Genomic DNA, 14,829 nt, shown 5'->3' with positions numbered 1-14,829 from the left:
CTACTATTCTTTTAAAAAACATTTCAAAAGTAAAGTTTTTTTGCCTAACATAGGATGAACGATTTGCAGTACAGGCCAATCCAATCAGCAGGACTTCGATTTTTCAGTGATCTGTTCCTGTGTCTCTATTTAGTGTCCCATTACAGTCTTAACATTGCTCACTCAAGTCAGCCAACAAATCCTCCTGCATTTCGAAGTCTTGTGCCGTGAGAATAAATGTGATTTTATGCTTTTGAGCTCTGTCAGTAGTCAGTCGGAAGTTACACACAAAAAAGGCGGCATTCCTTTTCTGCTCTGTGAAAATTCCCAGCAGGGAAACACGAACCTTTAGTATCTCCTCTCAGCATCATGGGCTGTCTGAGCCTTAACACACACTGTATGTCTGACTGCAGCTGAATAGACAACCTTGTTTCCTTTCAACACAGGGCGTCAGATCAGCACTCACTCTTGGGAGAAGGGGGGAGGGAAATGAAGTTATACCAGCAGAGGATGTGGCTCGTGAACTTTTCCCCTAACTGTCTTATCAAGGATGTGAATGTCTGTACGTACAATGGGGCGATTCTCACCGAAGAATAAGCAAGGTTGTCTAGGAAGGACTGGGGATAGGATGGGACTGTGTCATTGTAAGAAATCCAATGGGATCTCGTCGGTAGCCGATAGCATTTCAGATGCAAACGGCTGTACACTATGGATTCACTGGCTTTCCCACAGCCAGTGGCAACCACTTAAATGGGTGCTGGGGGAGAGGCAGGTTCATTTGAAAAGTTAATACAGCATTGTGGCTAGTTACAAAAGAGCATGGCATTGGAGCCAGAAATTTGCTACCCCCTGTCGCTCAGGTCCCTCTTGGTTTCCTCCTCCCGATTTCCTTTTTTTAAAAGCCTTTTCTCTGATTATCAGCTGCTGAACTTCAGTAGCTTATGAACCAGCAGAGCTTCTGAGAGTGCCCTGGGGATGCTCCAGCAGAGAGTCCTCACTGCCACGGGGACTTTTGACCATGACCTCCAATCCTGGTAACGGAGTGGTAACGGAGCAATGGTCCCACATGGGTCCTGATTTGGGATAATAGCATCATTTTTGAGTGTCCCACGGGCTGACTCTTTTCTGTCTTAATTCCCAGACTTGCTGTTGAAGAAGCCCATTTCTTGGATCTTTTGCTGTTTATATTGGATATTCTTTAGACAAGGCACAGGCTTATCACTAGCACATGTGCTAGCTTGTACAATAGATTGGTCTCGGATTATTTTTTTCCTTTTCCTCTGCCTGTTTTTTTTTTGACATGTCCTCCTTACAAAGCAAAGGCAGATAGGTGAGAAACAAGACTAAGGATGCATGGACATTCCTGAATTAGGATATGGTATTATCTGCATGAAGCGTTTTTCATAAAAAAACATTGCTTTTCATTTGACATCTTTGTCCATAGTTATTTTTATAATGAAACAATAATTTATTAGCTGTTTAATAAATCCTAGTTTGTTATTAGTATAGCAAGTAAGATAAGGACAGAAAAAAACACTCATTTGTATGAAGTTCATTTAAGGAAACTAATTTATCTGGAGCAGTAAGCTAACGTGACTTTTTAAATAGACATTTACTACTATGGAATCATAATTACTGCAATCAAGACACACAAAAATCTTTTGTAAAAATAATTATAATTTAAAAGCATGCAGCTCAAAGTTGCTGCTATAATAATGACTATAATAGCAACTGTTTAGCATTTGGACATTTTTTTGGCAGGAGGGCTTTGCATTGTTTATTGTGAGAAAGAAACAGGCTCTGAGAAAACATGCAAATTTTCAGCAAAGGAAAAAGCAGCATCAGGTTTGCAAAACAGAGTGGCAGAAAGTCTGTTTTGCTTCTATGTCTTTATAGGCACATAGTCTAGGCTAGGCACATAGTCACATAGGCTAGGATGATTTAAAGTAATTGGGTTCTTTTAGAGGATCTCTGTTTAATATACTATGGAAGATCTCAAAATATCTGTTTCATAGTATCCTTGGCATCCAGACGCTCAGGCTGTGTGGTGATCAGCATTTATTTTCTTGCTGTGTATTTAATTCTGAAATTCCATTCTCTATTGGGATCCAGAGTTCACAGAACCCACTGGTAATCAGCAATTAGCTTAAAACAATATTTATTACTCATTGTTCTTCTTGATCAAATGCCTGTCATCATATATATAGAAAAATTAAGTATTATAGCATGGACAAGTATGTTTCAAAGGAAAGATGGCATGTCACTGGTATGATGTATTACTTCAATTTTTTCTGTCAGCACTCATTTCTTTATTCACCTTCTGGGAGGATACAAATATTATTGTTGTACAAATAAGTTCAGATCGTTGCAATTAAATATTAATTACAATCACAAAAAAGATACATTGAATCCACATTTTAATGCCGTCTTTCTGTAACAAGACAAAGGACTGATACACTGCACACTTTTTTAATTTAGATTTCTGTGTCATACAATGAAAGTTTTTCTGACATATATTATAAATGCATCTATAGAAAGAAAACAAACAGTAGTCTTTTCATTCAGACCAGATATCGTTAAAAGAAAGATGTAAATCAAATGTCTCTGCCATAATATAGCACCCCATCCCTCATTTACAGATTCAGTAATTGCTACACACTAGATTTGTTTTCATGCTGTGAGTTACTCCATCCATTCTGCTCCATTCTGGACTTTTACCCTAAGACAAGTTAATTTAATGTCCTTGTACCCCCTTGCCCTCTTTTCCTTGGTAAAACAACTACTCCCCACATTTTTGCAGGTTCACTGCTTTCCTTTTTCCTTCCATTAATTCCATCTCCATTTTTACTCCTTAGCCTACCACTAGTTTCCTTTGAGTCACAGAAAAATTACTCTGAACAGGTCTTGTTTCAGTTTTAATCAATGAATCCAAGTTTTGAGGGAAAGATAGACCTTGGCCCTATTTAATTCTTAGATGCCTATTCCAAACCACTCCTTATTTTATGAGCTTTATTTGGGTCCTTTGTAATACTGCTTTCCCCTCTGTTCCCTCATGTTATTTTCTCCCTCTTTTTGTCCTGCCATTTTGTTATTTTTCTTTAGTTCACTGTATCTTCTTTTTCACCTTTACCTTTTACTTGTGTTCCATTTATACCAGCTCTCAGTGGTTTGGGAGGCAGCTTGAAGGTGTCATTCATCCTGATGTGGATCCATGGAGGAGTTTGTACCATAAACATGTACCTGGGGTATCTCTACAGGCAGTGGATAAGTACTTGCATAGCTGCATGCAGAAAACTGGCTAGTTAGAGATCTCTCCCTCCTCCAACTAAACAATGATAGAGGGTATGGACAATAGAACAGATTTCCCTTCTAACTGCAAGGATGTCAACTCTTCCCTTCCAAACAGAGGTGCCTCTTCCGCCTACAGACTGCATGCAGAAAAGAAATTATTTTAATTAATTTGTTAAACCAAAGGGAATGTCACAGCAAAGAGCCAGATGCCTTTCAAAACAAAAACATTTAGGCCAAAATAAGGGGAAATAAGAGACAATGCATTTGAAAATGCTGCTTTATACAAGCCTTTCACATGGCTCCAAAAATGTCTGTATTTCCTCCAGTTATGTCTACCACCTAGTGTTAACTTCAGAATGGTGATGTATTGGGTGCTTTGCTCAGCCGTGAATGGTTCCCATTCAGCACAAGTCTCAGCTCACTCCATATGCAGGCAAAACTCCCAGCGAAGACAATGAGAGCCCAGGTCCCCTGACTCACATTTTGCTCAGGCAAAACCCCCATTGTCCAGTGATTGCTTTGCTCAATGAGCAGTGATTCAGAAGTGCTGAATAGGAACCCAGTCAGCTGTGCTTTGATATTATTTTCCTGATGATTCATTAATTCTGCAAAATCATTATAAACTTGTTTGTAGAGTTACCCAATAATTTTTTGTTTAGACTAAATGTTAAAAACACATCACCTATGAGAAGAGGGGATTTTGGGTGAAGTATCATTATAACAGTATTTTTTCTGAGATCTGAATACTTATAAAGTATTTGTTACTCCTGACTTCCTCTAGGCCAAGGAATATGAGAGCATTTAATTCTTTGATCAGGTTCCTGATACATTATTAAAGAGTGAGTTCCAGTGATTCAATAACACAAAACAGGAGAATAAAATGAGAGATGAGTGAAATGAGATGATCACATTCAGTTGCTTTTGTCATGCTGTATTCAGACATTTTAAAACAAGTTATGAGAACTTTTTAAAATCACAAGCTACTAAAGTCTACAGTCGTTCAGTAACAAATGAGACTCAGAACTCCTGTTTGCACAAAAAACATAAACAGCTGAAATCCTGTTTAACTGTAGGAGTAACATTTTGCTTTGATGGATCTATGTGAATACCATGAAAATCAAATATGCTTTGTCTTAAGTTAAAATTTTTAATTTTCTATTTCTTCTGTTTTATCAGGGATGTGAGAGGATCTTCATTCCTTTCTTCCCTGAGGGCTTTCTTAATGTGGTGCAAAGTAAGTGTAAAATGTTTCTAATTTCTCTTCCCACTAATTTCACTGTGTGAATTGTACAACAATGTACTACAGAATTATGCTTTATATAGATATGTGGCACAACCCTTAATATATTTAATTTTCATTACCAGAAACTCCAGGAACCCTATCTAACACAGACCCCATCTAACCTTATCTAACCCCATCTTCCACAGACAAGTTCCTGCTCTGTAATGTGTGGGACCAGTCATCCAGGAAAGGCAGCTCTCTGCCTATCAGAGAACTTTTCGTCCTTCATATTACAAATATTTAGCAGATATTTAGTAAAAGTCCCTCAAAGCCTCAAAACCTACAACATAGTGCAGGAGTCATGAATCACTTTTTTTTTTGTGTGCATTTCACAGAGAGAATGTATTAAACAGAAATATCTAGATAATCCTGGAAATCCATATTGTCCAGTAATCAAGGATGGATGTCATCTAAGTGCCTGATTTCCATCACCAATAGTTTTGCTTTCATTTCGATTCTTGTGTAAGAACACTTTAGATTGTAGAATATTTCAACACTCTTCATCCTGCTTCATTAGCTCTCTGCTGATGACTCTTTTCGTTGAAGGGTTTTTATTTGTCTTTAACAGCATTTTATGATGCTTTTTTTAAACCAGATGTAATCTTTCCCTACTGCACTCTTGTAGTTGATGCAGGTTAATGATCACAGGCCTTATTCCCATCTCAAATATTGATTTCCTCAAATTTCTTCAAGAAAACACAAACAAAGATCACAAATTTCCATAAAAGTTTGAAAAGTAAAAATAAACTCAGTTTTTTTCTACTGTGTCAGACTGTTTTCTGAACTTTTTCCTCTGAAGACACATTGGTACATATAAAAGGACCCACCTCTTTTCATAAATTATCTTTGTGTTGCAGCCCTTAAATTACTCTCTTTTGCTACTGTGATTATGTAGATTACAGTAAAAAACTGTCTGAAGAGGAGCACAAGAAATCTTCTAGGTGCCTCTTGAATTTTAAATTTTTTAAAAATTTACTATTAAACTGCCTTTCACAGGGAGGTTTCAGCTCTGGATTCCTAAGCATTGTTAGGGGAATTTACAGCCCTATTCATTTTCTGAGAGTTACATGTAAGGGTCCTGAAGAAGGAACATATTCAGTTCCTGCTGAAGGGCATCAGATCATGATAATACCCCCTCCCAGACTCACAACTTCAGAACTATTCTGTTCCTTCTAGTACTTTTAACACAGTACAATATAATAGGGTATTCATACATCACTTCTAGATGAGGTCTTAGCAGCCAGAATAAATAGCAATCTTCGCACAGCAAGATAATTTCTGCCTGTCTTTTTTCTTTTGCTTTTTCTCTCTCCCTCTTTTTTAAATAGCAAAATAAACATAATCTTTCAGTTACTTTCAAGTATTTAATTGTGAATTCCACCAGATGCCAAATTAATTCTGAGTTAGAAGGTTCTGAGCTAATATTTAATCATCATAAAAAGGTAACAGATGTTGTCCATTCTTCCAGTAGAGATGAATCAACATATTTCTACACCCTAATGTTAAGATCACTTGTAGATAAAAGTTTATGATTTTACTTGGTATTAGTATAAATCAGCATCTGTGATGTTTTGAAAACTAGATGTTTTGAGAAGCTATCACTGTGGAGGTTAGTGTGAAAATTCTGACAAGCAGATTATTTCAGTCTTGTTCACAAGATTTTCTTTAATCTGACAAAAAGTATTGATGTATCCACTGACTACTTTGGGCATTTCTTAGGAAAAGATCTTTCAAACATACTTTTACCCCCTTAAATATTGTGTAGGTGGCCATTTGATTGCATTACTTGCAGAAAACGTCCACAGAAGAGAGACCTTTCCTGACATCTGTATCTGCCTTTTATGAGCCTGCAAAATTTGCTATTTTATTTCAAGAGCTACATGTGGCTTTTGAACGAATCTTTGACCAGCTAGTGAGACTACTGGGATATAACCTGGGCTGCAAGGTCATCTACAAATTTTTAGGAACATTCCTATTTCAAAACTCTTTGTTGCTTTGTAACTTGGACCAAATCACAAAAGTATCCAACAAGCATCAGAGACAGGTGACAGCAAAAGGCAGGAAGGCGCAGCTGCTGGTGGAAATGTGGTCAGAGCTGAGAGAAGATGACCCTTTAGAAGATCTGGGGTCTCTGCCTGTCTCAACCTGCACCTCAGCTTAATTGGCACAGGATATAGAAGTATTTCCAAAGAAGCAAAGGATGGCTCTGCCTGTTTACTTGCCCCTTCCTCCTGCTATCAACAGATCAAAAAGATCCTGAATGAAACATCAGTGAAATCTGGATGCTGCCATAGAGTAAGCACAATGCTGTGCTTATATGTGCTAATCTTAAAACTATTCTTCTCATGCTAACATCTTTGAAGCCTTTCACTCTCTGGACAGGAATGTTAGTTCTACCACAGGGCAGAGAAAGCAGACACAGTTTTACTTGGAATTAATGAGAGCTGCCAGACCTGAGGAGGTTATGTCCTGCCAGCATTACAATACTAATAATATCCTTCTATTCCTGCATTTATTCCAAAACAAACAATCAAAAAAGAGCCTTGCCCCTACTAACACTACTTTTTCCTTTAATAACAATATATGTAAGATCATTCCCTGACTTTTTTCCTATATTCAAGTGTGTGGAAGTCAATACTTGCTCTCATTTCTGAATCACAGGAGTGCTGTGTAAACCACAAAACTGGTCAGTGATTATACAAAAAAAAAGCTCTGAACCGATACATTTGCAGCAGAAAAATCTTAAAAGGGATCATCAAAGAATAAATGCACCAGTACCACATTTATATTCAATTTCTCTGGTTTTACTGACACTGGTTTATTTACTTAAATTGACTCAATCATGACATTTGGAAAATGTTTTTTACAGTATTTTGAGGCTCTCAGTATAGCATTCTGTAGTATATTTGAACAAGAGTCTTGCAGACAGGAAAACATTAACTTCTCCCTGTAAGCACTCCTGCATTTTAACACTGTAAATTCTAAGAAGAGCAAACAAGATTGTTTTTAAGAAAGTTTAATATTGCAATACTTTTGCCATAGATACTCCAATAACATTTTTGGAGAGACTGTTCAGAATAGCTACAACACCACTTTTAAACGAGACAGTCTCCAGAGTTCAGAAAATCTTCCAAACCTCTCACTTCCAACATGTTAATCCATCACTGATTATATTACACACATGTGAAACTTGAGGGAGAAATCTCTCAGCTGCATTTTTGCAACCTCATTAATGTCATTCTGCCTTTCCTTTTTTGCTTGCCTCTCCCTTTTGTTCACAAATGTGGTAATGAGTGAAATCTTCTTGGTATGAATCTACAGTGACTCTGCATAGTTAAAGTGGTTTTGTTTTCATATTCTTCATTGTTTTCTTGATAAATCTGCACTTTGATCTTGAAGCTGCCTTACCCCTGGCACAGCTCTCATTCCGGTGGTGCCTGTGGATTCTTTGTGAATGAAGAGTGAAAAGTTGAGTTTCTAAGCACATGAAAATGTGAGAGTTGCAATTCAGATGAAGCAAAGAAATTTGTTGTTTTATTTTCAGAAAAATGTGTATCCTTTGAGCAAACTCAGAAAAAAAACATTACATTTCACATAGCTTGCAGTAAGAGCTATTTATTTCTTCCCAGGTCTATTGTGAAGAAATTTAGCATAAAACTTAAGTGCAAGCTAGCTGAAAGAGTGAAACTGGATTGAAAGAGCTATACCGGTATTTCTCATCATTATCGTATCTTCTATCAAAATTTAAAAAGAGGACAATCGAAATGACTTGAGAAAAATATCTGTTTTCCTCAGATCAGTTTCAAATTGAAGTTCTAATTACATTATAACAGTGAAAACAGACAATTCAAATTATTAGAATTTCATTTGCCTCACAGGTTTTATGTGAAATACCATTCCTACAGAATGCACCCTGCTCAGCAGCAGGGACCTGGTGGCTGAGGGGTCAGAGAGAGCTGTTTTCCTTGAACACTGCATTATGAAGGTATGCTTTAGATACACTTTGATAACTGGCATACACCGTAACATCTGAAAATAAAACCTGAAAAGACAGTAAGAAAGAAAAAAAATAGACATTTTTAAACTAGGTTTCTCCTTCTGGAATTTTTTATCAAGTTGAGAAAAAAATATTCCCATCAGCTGTTGAGGGTTTATAAATGCTTTATTTTTGAGGGAAAAGGCAATGAAGGCAATGGAACCCCCACAAAGATCTTTTTATTCAGAACATTTGCACTAGAATAATAAATACAGCACTTACCTATGGCATGATATGGTTGTGCTGCTTCTTCTTTTTCATTCCATATTTGTGTTTACAAAGGTTGATATGTTGGCACAGCAGGAATCCTATGTTTGCCCTCTAGCCTTATTCACTCCTGGGTCATACAGGCAACCACACTGGGAGCTCCCTGGTAGCCTGCCAAAAACCTCAATTCTGCAATCAAAAGCAATATTTTCTTCATGGACAAGAGGTAGTTCAGTCTCTGTGTGTTCTTGGTTTGGTTCTAGTGTGATGAGCAGTTTAGAAAACACTCTGTATTGGCATGATGATTTCACAACTCTGTATGGGCAGTGGAACCAGAAGGCTCACAGGATTTGTGTTCCAGGTACTTATCACCATGACCATGGCATCTGCACATTCTGCACGTTCAAAAATCCACATTTGACTGGGTATATCGGGAGGTTTGGTTTCTGTGAGGCCAGCTTATATTGGGCTGCAAACAGCTAGAGCATCCCGTGTGTGCTAAATTGGGCCCAGATTTGGCAATGGCTTCCTAGTGCTGAGAACTGACATACTGGGAGATTAAGGACAAGGAGGTCTTTTAGAAGAGATAGAAGGAATATACTTCATTTTTATATGAATTTAACATCTGATGACAAATGCTGAAGAGCCTCAGCAGACTATGCCCAGCCTGTTGATGTCTTGTTGGGATGGCCTGATGATGAAGAGAGATAAAGCACCTCAGAGAATCCAGATAGCACCCAGGTCCCCAGGGCGGGTTGGGCCTTTTGTGTCATTTAACAACAGAAAAGAGACAGACTATGCCCTGGAGGGCTTTCTGTCTGAAGACATGGATTAGAATAGGTTGTACCAAACAAATCAATTTGTTGGGCAATTGGCTCTGCTGTAACATTTGCATGGCATGCACTCTCTGTCTCTTCTCCTGAGTCTGGAGACTGGGGAGGAAGTACATTTAAAAGGAATACAGGGATGGGAAACAGCAACAAAATCTTTATACCTGGAAATTTGCCAAGAATCTGAGGCCTTACGGGGGGATTTGATGGAAGATAAAAATATGTCTGGTTATTTATTGCAATTTTAAGAGGCAGGCTTTTTAAACCACAACTATCATGGTAGAGGAAGTTTTAATTGTGTTTAGGAATTTGGTGATAAAAGGAAAAAAGAAGAGATACAAGGTTCTTAGAGCAACAGGTATTATTTGTGGTGTCATTACTTTATCGACTTCACTTACTGTAAATTAGCCTGGACCTCTGCTTTGAATTGTTAGGATTTATTATTTGAACTATACATACCTGCAAGTTTCTCACTGAATCCTGTGAATTTGACTCAATTTACCTGAAATGTTTTAAAAGGTGCTTGCAGGAAAGCTCTGCTGGCAAGAGAGAAAGTGTGGCAAACACTGCGAGGGGTGCACCAGGGAGTAGCCAAGGATGAATAGGAGTTGTAGCAGTGTGAGCTGCAGCCAGAAAGGATACACAGCCCCTGTGTGCCCTGAAATATATTCGAGTACAAGCAGGTATCTCTAGTGGAGCATGCCAGCTCAGCAGGGAACATGTGGAAAAAGCAACAGCAGAGGAGCAGAACAATCTCACTGCCTGCCCAGTGGCACAGATGACACAGCTTGGCTCCAATGTAAACTGTGTGTTTTCCAGACAGGGCTCAATGTCTTCATATAGTCACACTGAGTAAAAAGCTGGGGAGACCTGGCTGGCATTTGTACTGTGCAGGAATTTAATATCATATGGATGTACTGCTGGGGTTCAAAATTTATCTGTTTTCAAAATTTATCTGTATTCAAAATTTTCTGTATTCTGCTGGCATTTGTACTGTGCAGGAATTTAATATCATATGGATGTACTGCTGGGGTTCAAAATTTATCTGTTTTCTGTATTCTGCTCTGTTAAACAAATAGAACAGAGAACACTACTGTTTGGAGAAACATATTTCAAGTGCACTTTACTAATATTTCTATAAGAGATTCAGGATGGGAGATGGAGTGCTACTTTTTTTTTCTTTTTAATGTCTTTTTTGTACCATGCAAAAAAGTACTTTTCTTCAGTACTTGTGATATTGTCTTTCCTTTTTAGTAGTAAAAATAATTTAATTTCCTTTTGGTGGGTTTCTGCTATGCAAACACAGTAACTTTTATATAACCCTTTACGATGGTGACTCTAGCAAATGAATGCACTGTGTCCTCATCTTTGTTAAGCTGTTATAGTTGACTGTCATTATTAATTTTTTTTTTCACACTCCTGTGACTTTGGGACATCTGCTGAGCATTTTTTTGTTCCATTGATGGGTTTGCACACCATCCCCACCTTCATTGGCCTCCAGGGCTCGCTGTAAAATGCTTATAAAAGGCAATTAAGCAGACTGGGCATGTGAAAGCTTCAATAATAAACTCTGCTGACCTTTCTGGACGGTGCATCTTTGATCATTTTATCTTGATTTTCTCAACAGCTCTTTTTCTCAGAGTTGTTTTCTCTTGGCTCTTCTCTTGGCAGAACAGCTGCTTCTCTCTGGCCACTGGGTATGGCCTTATTTTATTTATTCTTGCCTTTAACTTTTGTAGGGCAGCCAGATACATGGGGATGGGTGTTATATAACAAATACAATAAATAAATAAAGCCCAATTTGCAACGTTTTTGCTGTCCATGGTGAAAGCTGTGGTCATGGAGAAAGGAGTTCATTACACAAAAATGCCCTGTTTGATCCTGTTGGGGCAAATGGCTAAAAAATGGGAGGATAGTTTGAATATAAAGCTTGAAAGCTGAGAAGCAAAATTAGCAGAAACTCAGCTGGTTTAGGAACAGCTACTAGACTTGTTGAGTGATTTTGTTAAAAAAATAAATTTAAGCATAGAATAACTCTTTAGACTAAACAAGTCACTGAATTTAGATTTAAATTCTTAATCCTTCCAAATTTAAAATGGTTGAAACTCAGGTTGCTGCTGGCACTGGCCACTGAGAAGCAATGCCAGAGTCTCAGTGTACTGTGGAAAGTTGATTATGCAGAGCCAAAAGACTGATCAAGGATTCACGCACTGCAAGCAGTCACTGAGTTTATTTGAAACACTAGGATAGATTTTATAGTGTTTAGAACTTTAAAAGGGTTTGAAAGAGGAGGTCAGCAGGGTCTGTTTTTGCAGTAGGCTCTGGGGCTTGAGAAGAGGCCTTTGCTAGTGTTGCCAGGCTTTCCAGATGCTTTTAAAGACTAAAGACTATTTCTTCCCAGCTTTCACCTCTACAATACTTCTCTTGCCCTTTCCCCTACCATTTCCCATTTTGCCCTTTCATTAGTTCCTCTTTCTTTCTTCCCATGTCATTACTTCTCACTGCTTCTTCTCATTACATCTCTTCTCTTGAACCAGTCATTCCTATTACACTCTTTAGTCTTTGGGATCAAATACTATTTTGTATTATTTTTCCCTTAGGGAGTAAGAGCCATCTTCAGTGGAGAATGTCTCCTAAGGTGTGTGGTAAAGTATAAGAGATCCATAATTGTTTTGTTTAAAATCAGAGTAAGAGAAACCTGATAATAAAATTTAAGTGTACTGTCCAAACAGAAGCTTTGCTGTTGCTGGCCTTGTAACTCAGTGTCATAGGTAGGTTTATCTCTCTTAGGAACAGCATATTTTAGCAAGATATGTTAGTGTGCCCTTGCAGGAGGCCAACTACATTAACAAGATGACTTTTAGAGTGTAACTAGTAGGTCAAAGAAGCCCATTATTCTCCTTTATTTGGCACTAGCTATACCTCTGTTGGACTACAGTGCTCTTGCACTCCCAAGTGCAAGAAAGACATCGACACACTGGAGAAGTCCAGCAGAGAGCTGTGAAGCCAATCATGGAGATGGAACACATGTGACATATAAGGAGAGAACTGGGGTGGTTCTGCTTTCAAAAAAGGCAAAAAAGAGGCAGATCTTACTGCTATCCTGAAATATTTCACCTCTGGGGGAATGTAGAGAAGACAGATGCATTCTCATCCCAGATGTGCCCAGTGCAAGGGCAAAAGCCAATGGACACAAGTTGGAACAAGGGACTTTATGAGATTTTTTTAATGAGATGGTGATAGACTTTGAAACGGGGACCAGAGAAGTTGTGGAGTCCCTGTCAACGGAGATATTCAAAATTTCACTGGACAAAGTCTTGTGCAGCAAGGCCTTAAATCACACTGATTTGTCATTGTGTTGACATGTGCTTGGCTTGTGTTGAGGACATTACCTCAAAAGTCTTAAAAAGATGTAATTTGGGCAGCAGCATACTACAGATAAAAACCACAAGCTAGCTAACAGTAAAGGGGATCAAAACTAACTTCAGTTACCAAACTTATATTTTGCTGAAGTGAATGTAATGTTCTCTAAAGATGGCCTGAGATGTGCATCATCACAGAATAGACTCAAGTCTATTTCCAGTCCCTGTCTTGAAATCCACCAGGGCAGACTTGGGCATTAGGGTGTAGACCACAGGGTATGTATTGGTGCTGGAAGTTAATTTCTCACGCAGGAACATAGTGGCTTTTCTTTTGAAAAGTGTAAAATGTGACATATAAAGAATACCGAGGCAAAGATGTTGCTGATACAGGGAGGAAAAATACTCAGATCTTCCAGGGCAGTGGTGCGTTACTTCTTGTGCTTCAGATATCAATATTACCACAATTCAATCACTATTAAAAGCATCTCTTCACCCTGTTAGTAAACTTAAATCAACACAAGTATTTGATGAAGGAAAACAATGAGTCCATTTGGATCTGAAGTCACAAAAGAACAAGCTTGGAGTAGTACATGCAATTCATAAACATCAGAATTGGGCTTGCATAATATAAAATTTTTAAAGAGACAGGTGTTTAGTATATACAAAATTGATGCTCTGAACACAACCAGTTTCAACAGGATTTAATTCAAAGACCTTTGCCACTTTATTTCCTTAAGGTTCCTGTAGAGAATTTAGCTTTAGGAGATAGTGTTCTGTTCTGTTTTTTTAACTGTGTAAACTTATACTTTATAAGGGAACAACTTAAGAAAAGTCTGATCTTGTGAATAAAAATGGCTAGGAAACTAGTCATGCCAGCTACAGGAATAATTTGGTATTAAGATATCCTAATTCAATGTCTAGAAGGAATTCAAATTACTGGGCAAATTTGGAGAAGATAAGAATCATTTACACCCACTTCTGTGCTGCATAAACCCTCAGGACAAATTCTTTTCTTCACTCAGAATTTTCATCTCTGAATAAATATTAGCTTCACTTTCTCTATTGCAGAGCACACCTTTTTTTTTTTTTTCCCCTTTTCTCCCCTTATTTATTTCTTTCTTTTCCTCTAAGGACTTAGGCACAGGGATGTCTTGCTGTGGGTTCCAAGTGGCCTCAGGTGAGAGCTGCATAGCTGAAAGTGCATCTGGAATGCAGAGCATGTCAAGTTTGGACAGGTAAATAATTTTGGTTTAAAACATTTGAAACTGCAGATGTTGCTTAAAACAAATGCAAACATTCAAGTTCTGCAAAAGTTACTCTTTGAGAGCCTAAATTCTTATTTTGATTTTCCCAAAGATGGGGACTAAAAACAAAAGAGGTATTAATAAGTTTTTTTAGGCTTCCCAAACATTGGAAAGGGTGTGATTCTTGTCCTGCAACCACACTTAGAGACATGAGAGATGCAAAAAAGAAAACAGGACTTAATTAATGCTTGAAATTTATTTCTATTCTGCTTCATCTTCTTCTGAAGGGGTAAAATAAAAAAATTTAGAATCTGTGACTTCAGTGTCTGCATAACATGATTAAAACATTAGCAATGACTACACACTGTAATTTTACTTAATCACAAATTGTTTCAGCTGAAGGTCGTGTGTGAAAATGCAGGAAATGCCATTACTAGAACTCAATTACTAGAAATCACATCCTCAGTGACATTTAGAGAATCTTGGACAAATATTTCTTTTCAGGCTTTTCCTTTGGTCTGAAGTTTTCCTTTGGCAACATGAAAAACAGGTTCTTTTATTTTGCATTTGTTAGCACTTGGATGTCTATAAAGACTCC

This window comes from Passer montanus, unplaced genomic scaffold, assembly GCF_014805655.1.
Source record: "Passer montanus isolate IOZ18808 unplaced genomic scaffold, ASM1480565v1 scaffold22, whole genome shotgun sequence".
In the NCBI taxonomy this organism is placed as follows: Eukaryota; Metazoa; Chordata; class Aves; order Passeriformes; family Passeridae; genus Passer; species Passer montanus.
This window is presented reverse-complemented; position numbering follows the sequence as displayed.